At 46.3% G+C, this 11039-nt stretch overlaps 1 non-coding gene across 1 annotated transcript; it reads left to right on the top strand.

The window, feature by feature from the left end:
- Positions 1-308: 308 nt before the first annotated feature.
- TRNAE-CUC (transfer RNA glutamic acid (anticodon CUC)) lies at positions 309-381 on the top strand. Its single transcript has one exon. It is a non-coding gene; the product is annotated as a tRNA-Glu (tRNA).
- Positions 382-11039: the final 10658 nt, after the last annotated feature.

Here is an 11039-nt window from a genome sequence, read left to right as displayed (position 1 = left end):
GGAAAAACTCCTTGAAAAGGAGTTTGTTCTTGGCAATGATCATTGTTCTTGGCAATGATTTTTTTGGAAATGATACTAAAAGCACAAGCAAGAAAAGCAAAACTTAGTTAAGTAGGACTACATCACACTAAAAAGCTTCTGCACAGCAAAAGAAAGATGAACAAAGGAAAAAAACTATGAAATGGGAGAAAATATTTGCAAATGATAGATCTGATAAGTGGTTAATATCCAAAACATATACAAACTCATAAAACTCAATAGTAAAACAAGTAAAAAACAATTTGATTTTAAAATGGGTGAAGGGGACTTCCCTGGTGGTCCAGCGGTTAAGACTCTGTGTTCTCAATGCAGGAGGCCCAGGTTCGATCCCTGGTCAGGGAACTAGATCCCGCATCCTGCAACTAAAGATCCCACGTGCCACAACTAAGACCCAGTGCAGCCAAATAAATAAATAAATATTTTTTTAAAAATGGGTGGAGGAACTGAATAGACATTTTTCCAAAGACATTCAAAAGGTCACAGGTACATGAAAAGGTGCTCAACATCACTCATCATCAGGGAAATGCAAATCAAAACCACAATGAGATATCACCTCACACCTGTTAGGATGGATATCATCAAAAATGTAAGAGATAACAAGGGTTGGGGAGGACACGGAGAACAGGGAACCCTCGTGCACTGTTGGTGGGAATGTAAATTGGTGCAGCCACCATGGAAAACAGTATGGAGGCTCCTCAAAAAATTAAGAATAGAACTACTACACGATAAAGCAATCTAACTTCAAAAGAAATGAAAACATCTGCCCTCCCATGTTCATCACAGCATTAGTCATAATTGCCAAGATATGGAAAAAACGGAAGCATCCATCAAGATGAATGGAAAAAGGTGCTCAACATCACTCATCATCAGGGAAATGCAAATCAAAACCACAATGAGATATCACCTCACACCTGTTAGGATGGATATCATCAAAAATGTAAGAGATAACAAGGGTTGGGGAGGACACGGAGAACAGGGAACCCTCGTGCACTGTTGGTGGGAATGTAAATTGGTGCAGCCACCATGGAAAACAGTATGGAGGCTCCTCAAAAAATTAAGAATAGAACTACTACACGATAAAGCAATCTAACTTCAAAAGAAATGAAAACATCTGCCCTCCCATGTTCATCACAGCATTAGTCATAATTGCCAAGATATGGAAAAAACGGAAGCATCCATCAACAGATGAATGGAAAAAGATGATTTGGTTTATATATATATATATATATATATATATATATATATATACACACAATGGAACATGAGTCAACCATGAGAAATAAGGAAATCCTGCCATTTGTCACAACATGGATGAAACTTGAGGGCATTATGCTCAGTGAAATAAGTCAGACAGAGGAAGACAGATACTTCATGATATCACTTACATGTGGAATCTAAAAAAGCCGAACTCATTGAAACAGAGGGTAAGTATTGTGATTACCGGGGGCTGGGAGGTGGGGGAAATGGGGAGATGGTCAAAAGTTATGCTTCCAGTTATAAGATGAGTAAGTTCTGGGGATCTAATGTACAGCGTGGTGATTATAGTTAATAATACTGTGTTATATACTTATAAGTTGCTAAGAGAGAAAATCTTAAATATTCTCACCACAAAAAAGAGATGGTAATTATGCGATGTGATGCAGGGGTTAGCTAATACTATGATGGTACAATCATTCTGCAATATAAGTGTTATCAAGTCAACATTGTACACTTTAAGCTTACACAACGTTATGTGTCAATTACATGTCAATAAAACTGGAAATTTTTCTAAATTTAAAAAAATTTTTTTAATTAAAAAAATTATTTAAGGATTCTGACAGTTTAAAAACCCATGTTTGTGGAGTAAAACTCATTCGTCTAACTAATACTAGGGAATCCCACCGGGAAGGCTTCCTGGCTACCTCCTGCCCAGCCTCTGGACCCTCCCCTCTGCCTGTTCTCAGCCAGGAGTCAGCTCTTAAACACACGCAAAGCACTCAGAACAATCCCTGGCTCACAGCACGGCTGCATTAGTGCCTGCCCTTATCGCTGTTAGGATTCCATCTAGCAGTTTATAAGCTTCACGTGAGAAGTCCTAGTTTGCTAAAACACCAGCACGGCCTCCTGGGATGAAAAATCTCTGAGAGTGCTGAGCATATGACAGAAAAACAACAACAACAACAACAAGTTTTCCTCCAAATGTGTAAGGAGAAAAATGTAAAGATGCACTGGTGAGTCCCAGACATGACCCATCACTAACCTCTCTCCTTGAGCCACTGACTTGATGACCAAACAGCCTACTCTTATAATCACTCACTTCCTGTGTGTCATTGCTTTTAGTAACTACACGCCGTGGCTACCCCTTTCCTCTTGCAGACCCCAACTGGTGCCTTCCCATAGAAGCCTCTTCAGGGTCCAGGTTTTTCCTCCAGCTTCACACAGCAAATCCTGTGACCCACCCCATGAACCAGAGTGAGCCCACCGTGTTCTCCCTGACCTGGATTGCCCCGTCCAGCCCGAGACAGCCATCCATCCAGACCCTGGTTACTCTCCAGCTGAGGCTGACTCTCATATTCTGAAGACATAAGAGAGGAGAATATTCATGGTTCACTGCAAACACATGATTGCCAGTGAGACTGAGAGCCATGTGCCCAGACAGGGAAGCCAAACCCAATGAATCCTGGTGTGCGCTGGGTCCCCACACAGACACACTTTGACCAGGGACCTTTGTACATGCAGTTTTAGCTCTGGGTTTACAAGGCCACCCCCTAAAGTCTGAAAAGGTGAATGTCAGGGAGTTGCCACCAGCTAAATACTGATGCCAGGGTCACAAAAACCCAATGGTAATGTTTCCTGTGGATGACACTACCTGAAAGAGGCCCATTGTTAACAAACAGTCAACTCACTCTATCTTTTGAGCATATCAAATTACTAATAGAGAATATAATGGCAGAGCGGGGTGTAAAGAAAAACAGTCACCCAGGTACCAGTCCTAACTCTGTCGCTAAGCTAAACAGCTATCAACTACTCATCATGAAGTCTTAAGCAGGACACATACCAGCTCCCGACTGTGTAATAAATGCTCCTTATCAGAATAAAAGTATGAATTTCCTCCTTAACACTCTTCTCCCACCCAAAGCCCCACCTTTTCACACATGTGCACGTGCACACACACACACACACACACACACAAAACGCTCGCACAGCTCAGTTGGCTTTCCTTTTCAAGGGAGGGCATTCGAACTCTCTGTGCATCATTTTGTTGCGACAACTTTCTAAATGAGAGTGCTTATCCTCTCCGTGCTTTATCCCTCCAGGTCACGTTGGACTTTTCAAGTTAGGTGCTCCCAGGGACGTTAGGGACCAGTCTCTGCTCATACAGCTTTGACATTGGTTGGGTTCCTTTGCATTTTACAAGCAGGACCCTGGTAAGCACCTGCAACTTCATGCTAGAAACTTATGAGAGTCAATTTTTTTAATTTATTAAAAGCATGTTAACCCAGCATTAAAGAAGAGTAATACCCCACATGTGCATCCGTTTCCGCTCACGCTCACTGATTTTAAAGAAATTGCTGCTTTTACAAAATTCAAAGACCTGGGAAAGAAGGCTTTTAATAATGCAGTTAAGCCTTCTGTGAATACTTTATTAAGTTTTCGTATATCCTAGCTCACTAATAAAAATCAGGAGCAAGAATACTGGTACATTTTACTTCCCATCATGATAGAAGGAGATTAAGAAAAAAAAGTCTTGGGACTTATTATTAGATTTTTTCCCTCCCCAGAACAGTTGTTTTCACTGAAAGCCCTTGGTCTCAACCTGTTCTGAAAAAGTGGGAGTTCATTATACGTGAAATGATTCGTGAGTACACATTCTTCCAGGGTGACAAAGTCCCTACGTCCTGGGAGAAGGGTGATCACACAAGGCGGAGATAATTCTTGCCTCATTTAGGTGCACACATTACTGTGGGACCCAGGGGATCAGTCTCTAGATTTTTCTCCCAGTTACACCCACAAAGGACAGGCTCTTGGGGGACTGCAAGGACTTCAGGTCTCTCTAGACAGACAAGAGGAATCACTTCCAATTGCCTAAAGGAAAACTAGAAAGAAATATGACACTCATTCACTCAAAACTACCTCATACACCTGACCTCAACTCCTCTTGGGGAGGGAAAATTCGGTTGAGCTAGTACAATCTTTTTACAGGAAACTCTCTAAATGTTCCAAATCCTGGGTTCTGCCTCAGCAACAGTGGTGCAAAAGAAGGTGGAGCAGAGACCTGGGGTATCTCTCCTTGCTGGGGCAGGGGCGTCCAGCTTCCACCTCTGCCTTGAGGCTGAATGATCTCAAGCATCTGGTTCAAACTGTAAATGTGGGGGGAACTGGATTCCAGGGGCTCTCAGCCCCTTTCCCTCTAAAATCTCACAGTTCTGTGAGCCCACCAGCTGGCTTGGGGATCTTTGGTTTTGCAGGAGTAGTCACTCTACTGGTTGGATCTGCGGAGGGGGTCTGAACTGTCTGAAAGGGGAGAGGGAGCCTGGGAAAATCACATATTAGACACAGCACAGCCATGTCTCCTAGAAGAGCCTGGTGAGAAGCCTGGGAAATAGACGCTGGATGGTGGCCCTTCACCAACCACCTCTCCTTAGGCACTTCCTGGGTGCTGGCAGATTGTAGGTGGGCACTTTGTAGACTTAACTCACTTCATCCTCACAACAGTTCTGTGAGGTACGTACAGGTGACAGTGACTGTTGTTTGCCTCCCAATTCCATCTTCCCCTTCCTTCTTACTAACAGAACTCTTGGAATGTGTCCACCTGGAAAACTATATTAGTTAGTTAGTGCTGTGTAACAAATAAGCCCAAAACTTAGATGAAAACAACAAACGTTTATTATCTCACAGTTTCTGTGGGTCAGTTTTGTGCATTTTCTGGATCAGGTCTCTCAAGAGATTGCAGTCAAGATATCTGCTGGGACTGCAGGCATCTGAAGGCTCAAGTGGGGGAGAATGTTCTTCCAAGCTCACTCATGAGGCTGCTGGACTGAGGGCCACAAGTCTTCACTAGCTTTTGACCACAGACATCAGTTACTTATCTCAGGGGTCTCTGCACAAGGCAGCTCACAACATGGCACTGACTTTCCTCAGAGCAAAAGAGCAAGAGAGGGCACCAAGACAGTAGTCACCATCTCTTTGTAACCTAATCTCAGAAGTGACATCCTATCACTTTTTCCATATCCTATTGATTAGAAGAAAGTTACTAGGTCTGGCCCACACTCAAGGGGAGGGAATTACATGAGGGAGTTAACACCACGAAGCAGGGAGTAGAGGATTCCTACCACAACTACCTTTGAAGCCAGACATGGCCATGTGACTAAATTCTAGCCAATGAAATATAAGCAGTTTTGTTGTGGATTTTAGGAAAGGCTCCTAAAAAGGGAGTCAGAATGTAGCTCTTCTTTCTTGTAATCTGGAACATAATGGCTGGAGCTCTAGCAGCTATTTTGGACTATGAGGTGACCTTTGAAATGGAAGCTAGTGTGGGAAAACTGAAGGAGCCTGTCTGTGATGACTTCATAGACTCATCCAAGCAGCCCCGACTGCCTGCCTTGGGAGTCTTGTAATTTGGGGTGGGGAGCAGGTGGTTAATCCATCTTTTTTTTAAACATTTTTATTGGAGTATAATTGCTTTACAATGGTGTGTTAGTTTCTGCTGTATAACAAAGTGAATCCATCTTTTTCTAAATTTTATTTCAACATTTTATTGTAAATAAAATATTTTTTTATTTAAACATTTAAAAAATTATTTTATTTTACTTTTTGAGTTAAAATACACATAACATAAAATTTACCGTCTTAGCCATTTTATGGGTACAGTTCAGTAGTATTAAATATATTTACCCTGTTGTGCAACCATAACTCATTTCCTCTTGTAAATCTGAAACTATACCTATTAAACAATAACTCCCCATTCTCCCCTTCCCTTAGTCCCTGGCAACCACCATCCACAGGAGTCTTTTACATGAGTGTTTTAAGCTACCGAGTTCAGAACTCTGTCACTCACAACTCAACCCAGTCTTAAACACTGCAGTATTATTATTCCAACAGTATGGAGCAGAAAACTGAGGTTCATAGGTCCACAGAACTTATCCAAGGTCAAAAGCAAGTAAGTGGTTAAGCCTGGGCTTGACTTCCAATTTGTTTCATTACAAAACATCCTTCTTCCAATCCTTCTAGAAAGAGATCATCTAGAGTTCCTGCCCATCTTCTAGACAATTTTCATCATGTGAAATCAAATGGAAGACACGAATGGCATGCATAGCAGCCTGGCAAAACAGTCCTTGTACTAGGGCAGGGAGTAAAGATTGCTGTTTTTATCCAGTGTGTTCCCTGTCTCTCCTGTAGGGACACTCAGCAAGGAACACTGTGGACCGGGCAATTGTCAGTTTGGGAAACGTGCCCAATTTCAGAAGAAGTGATAGGGAAGGCTGGACTGAAAGAGTGAAAGGTCTGCATAACAGATGGTCTGTGTTTGAAGGCCAGCTGCCCCAGGCTACGGGCAGAGTTTGGTTAACACCCTCTCAGAGCAGGGTCAGACAGACAGATGCCTTCAGGCACAAAGCCACCTCCCTGTGGAGAAGAGCCTAATCAGACCCCCGCAAGAGTATGAGGGAAAGCTCTGGCAAAGACGGGCCATCCCCTAACCAGGGAACTCCATTTCAAACCCCAGGACCTGCCAGAGAAAGCAGCCTTCTGCTGGTGGTGAAGTGATGCTCGTCAGTTCAACGTCTGTGTGGCCTTTTCGCGGGTGAGGTACTTTTTTCTGCTTTCATTCCCTCGCCCTGACCTATAGCAGTAGCTGCAGACAGAACACTAAGGTCAAAAAGTGCTCCTCAAGGGGCTGGAGACACTCGACTTTCTCAAGTTAAGCTAAAAATTTCTGTTTTACTCTTGGTGCAAGGCTACAATAACTACATACCAGCAAGCTCTTTCACAGACTGTAGGGTCCTTCCTGTACCCCAATATTCCTTGTAGTAGTCAGGGCTTTCGTGGTGGCAAGCGCCAACAATGTAACAGACCAAGATAGAGATGGTTTATTGATTTACTTACCGGGAAAGGATGGGGTGGATCTGGCACTGGGCACAAATGGATCCTGGACTCCAGGGCTGCCGTCCATGTGCTCGCTCAAACTGGTTCATCCGTCTCTCGTAAGTGGGCTCTCAATGTGGTTGTGAGAAGGTCTGCTGCCTGCAACCCCAGCCCACGTGCTTCCAGTGCCGCCCCCAGAATAGGCACGAGACATCTGTGACTCCATCTGCCTAGGAAGTGATTGGCCCATCCCAGGGCGAGGGAGCACTCTGATTGGCTGGGCCTGGGTCATGTGCCCACTTCCTGCAGAGGAGGGCGGGGTGCTGTGAATGGTAGGGCCCTACCAGAATTACATGATTGGACAAGCTCGGCTCAAAGAAACAGGATGCTTCCGGAAAAAAAGGAACCCGTTTTTACTCAGTCCAACGTTGTATGTGGATGAAGGTTTTTCTGTGCATGCGTGCAAAACCAAGTGCCCTACTGAATCCAGCTTGCAGGTGGATCTCTCAGTGCACTGGCCCTCCTGAACCTGGCTGGGGGCTCCTTCCCCCTCAGTACTCTCTGTCCTGCTTTCTTTCTGTCTTCCTGACAACCTCCCTCATTCTCCCACCTGCTTTGTTTGAATGGGGATCTCAACCAGCTATAAAGGTCCTGGGGTAGATCCTGCCATTTTCCCTCCAGGATGGGTGAGCTTCCTCCGTTGGTGGAGAGGGAGTTCCCTCTCTAGTCCCTGCCTAAGCCCTCTGAGAGCTGCCCTCGTGTTCTCCGAAGACAGAAGAGCTGCTGGTAAGCCGGGCTGCTAATTCCAGATGACATTTGACCTTTCAACTCCAACAGGCTGAGTGGCAGGTGAGTGCAAAGCCGCAGCTGGAAGTTGACAGTTCTTGGCTGAAAAGGGAAAAGGGAGGGAGGTGCAGACCCCACCCATCTCTGGGGGAGGAGGGGCAAGCGGATTTGATTGACGTATCCCAGTTCCAGTCGAAGAGACATGGGGTATAAGCTCCTTTTCTCGGGCCGTAAGATAAAGCAACACTTTCCAAGAAGCATAACTCTGTCGGTGACTCTGTACATTTACGTCTTTTCATAGCAGCCTTAACGTGGCCAGGAGTACTGGAAAATGTGGTGGTGTTACTCAGGACCACCCAGAGCGCCTTCAGGCTTGTTTCCACCGTGATGTCAGGAATCGGATGGACGTCTGCAGCTGGTGGTTACTGTCCTCTCACTGCTGCAGAGGCAAGGGCAGCCCTCCTAAGAGAGTGGAAGTTTGTACCCAAGAGAGGAGCAACATGAGCCCAGGAACAGACAGAGGGCAATGGCAGACCTCCAGAGTCAGGGGAGGACCTCAGGAGTCTTTGTCTCTTTTTCTCCTTTCATGGTTGCATCTTAACCCCTCATTAGGCTGTCAGCCTGGTGTAGTAAAGGAGGGTCTCCTGACCAGCCATTCTCAGGGGTCCTGTCTTTGCTCCCTTCCAGGTCTACATTTTCTGTCTAGCCACACTCCCTCCTGCTGCTGCACTTTGGACCCCATTTTCTTCCTTCCTTCCTTCCTTCCTTCCGTCCTCCCTCCCCCCCTTTCTTTTCTTCTTCATTTTTTTGCCACTCCGCGGGGCATGTGGGACCTTAGTTCCCCGACCAGGGATTGAACCCGTGACCCCCTGCAGTGGAAGTGCAGAGTCTTAACCACCGGACCGCCAGGGAAGTCCCTGGACCCTGTTTTTTTCAGTCGTCTCACTCATTTAGAGGCAAAGGCGAGAAAGAACATAGTGATGGGGAGCCCGGTCCTGGCAGACATGGACTGTGGCCCCATTTGGTTTCCAGGCACTTGTACGAAACCCTCCTTTCACCCTGTGTTTCCAGGGGCCTCATTTATGACAGGAAAGACATGGCGATACTCAAGAGTTCATTTCAAACTGTTTAGCTTTTGTCTCTCTCTTTTTGGTGCTGGGGTTCAGAGGGAAGCAGCAGAGAGGGGCAGAGCCTCCCCTACTCTTGCTCAAGCTCTCCCTCTTCCTCTGCAGAGGGGCACTGGCTTCCAGAATTGAGCCGTTTCTCAGCACCTCGCTCTATTTTTACAGTCGAGCCGGCTGCCCCATGCCAAGGTTTCTTACCACAAATAGAACTTCTGGAAAGGCCTACCGGTTTCCTCGGGGCTTTCAGACACCTCTTCACATTTCGCTTGGCCTCCCTTCCGCAGCCCCAAAAGGGAATATCTGGAACCTCTCGTGATCGCAGGCCCCCCCGAGGCTCTGCAGGGGACCTTCTGGGGTGGCAAGAGCCAGGCCCACCTCGTCCAATCTGGCTGCTGGCACACCCGCCGCCATGGCCCACACGCTGAGCCAAGGAGCCCCAGGGGCAGCCAGGTGCCAGCGTGAATCCCAAACTGTAGGCTCACCCCTGAGTGAGACGGTGGGAGCAGAGAAGCCACCCAGGCCCAGCCTCAGTGTCCCTGTCCCCTCAGAGCCCCCACCCTGCCAAGCGCCTCCAGCCCCCACATGTCCTTTGAGACAGGATTTGAGAACTCACCACAATACGTGTCATGGGCAAGTGACACACACTGAGACACTTACCTGGCAGGGGATGCCTGGAGTCTGAACACTCCAGAAGCAATTCCTACGAGTCGAATTATAACAAGTGGAGGTGTAACTTACTGGCATGTGGGAAGGAAATAAGTATAAGTAGATGAAAGACAATTAAAGCAACATTATACAGTGGTGGTGGGAAACATAAAACAATACCTTATGCACAAAAAATGCCCATGTCAATTTATTGTTTTATGTATATAATGTAATAAATTCTGAAAATTATTATATAAATATTTAAACGAAATTGGAATTCTAGATCTTCCTACACACACACACACACACACACACACACACACACACACACACAAGAGGTCACCTCATTAACGTGCTAGGGACTGTCAACCAGGCAGGAGCTATGTGTGCCCAAGACCTGCTTTGGCTTGTCAGGGTCTGAGGTTAGAAGATGCAGGGGAAAGCCACTTCTCGAGGTACTGGAGACCAAGCTTCAGAACATTCCAGAGCAACAGCAACAAACCCAATCATTTGAAAGCCTCCCACGTTATGTAAGTATCCCCACTGGCCGCTCAGAGCCCAGTCTCCGGCAGACGGACGGGGTTCCAATTTCAGGGCTGTCACTTATTAGCTGTGTGACCTTAGGAAGTTTCTAAACTGCTCTAAGCTTCCCTTTCCCCTCCCGAGGGAACAAAGGGGATAATAATACCGTGTCTGGCACATAATAAACCTCTAAGTCTGAATAAGAAGTGTCTACCAGAGCTACACCCTTCACATGAAAGAGTGACATTTTCCACATGGTCCCAATTATCCAAAGTAAGGATACAAAGGAGCTAAGAGGTATCGACACTTCAGGTGAACTAGAGATGGGCGTGACCTCACCCTGGGCTGTGCCCCAGCCGGCACAGGTTTGGTTTATCAACAATTATGTTCCTTTTCCCTGCAGCTGAGGCAGCTTCCCCACGATCAGTGGCTCCCAGACCTGGGTAGGCACCAGAAACACCTGAAGGGCTTGTTTCCAGACTGCTGGTCCCCACCCCTGGAGTTTCTGACTCAGCAGGACTGGGGCGGAGGCCTCAACATTTGCATTTCGAGCAAGTTCCCAGGGGATGCTGATGCTGCTGGGAACAGGGAGCTTCAAAGACCCGGGCGTGTCTCTTCACGGCTCTGTGGCCTCCACTGTGAGTGAAATGATTCGCTGGCTCACGAGAAGGGCGAGGGCGTTCTGGACGCTGCTGCTCTAGTCCTTTGGCAGGAGTGTAAATTGGAAAGCAATTCGGCTATACATATCAAGAGCCTTTGTGCCCAGATGAGACTCGGGTGTGCAAAGGGATTCTGGCCACCTGGGTCCCTCAGCACTTCCACAACTGCCGTCTCTCTCTTCTTTTTTTTTTTTTTTTTTTT

Source organism: Lipotes vexillifer, unplaced genomic scaffold (genome assembly GCF_000442215.2).
Source record: "Lipotes vexillifer unplaced genomic scaffold, Lipotes_vexillifer_v1.1 scaffold232, whole genome shotgun sequence".
Classification (NCBI taxonomy): Eukaryota; Metazoa; Chordata; class Mammalia; order Artiodactyla; family Lipotidae; genus Lipotes; species Lipotes vexillifer.
Note: the sequence above shows the minus strand (reverse complement) of the source record. Positions and strands in the feature narration are given on the sequence as shown.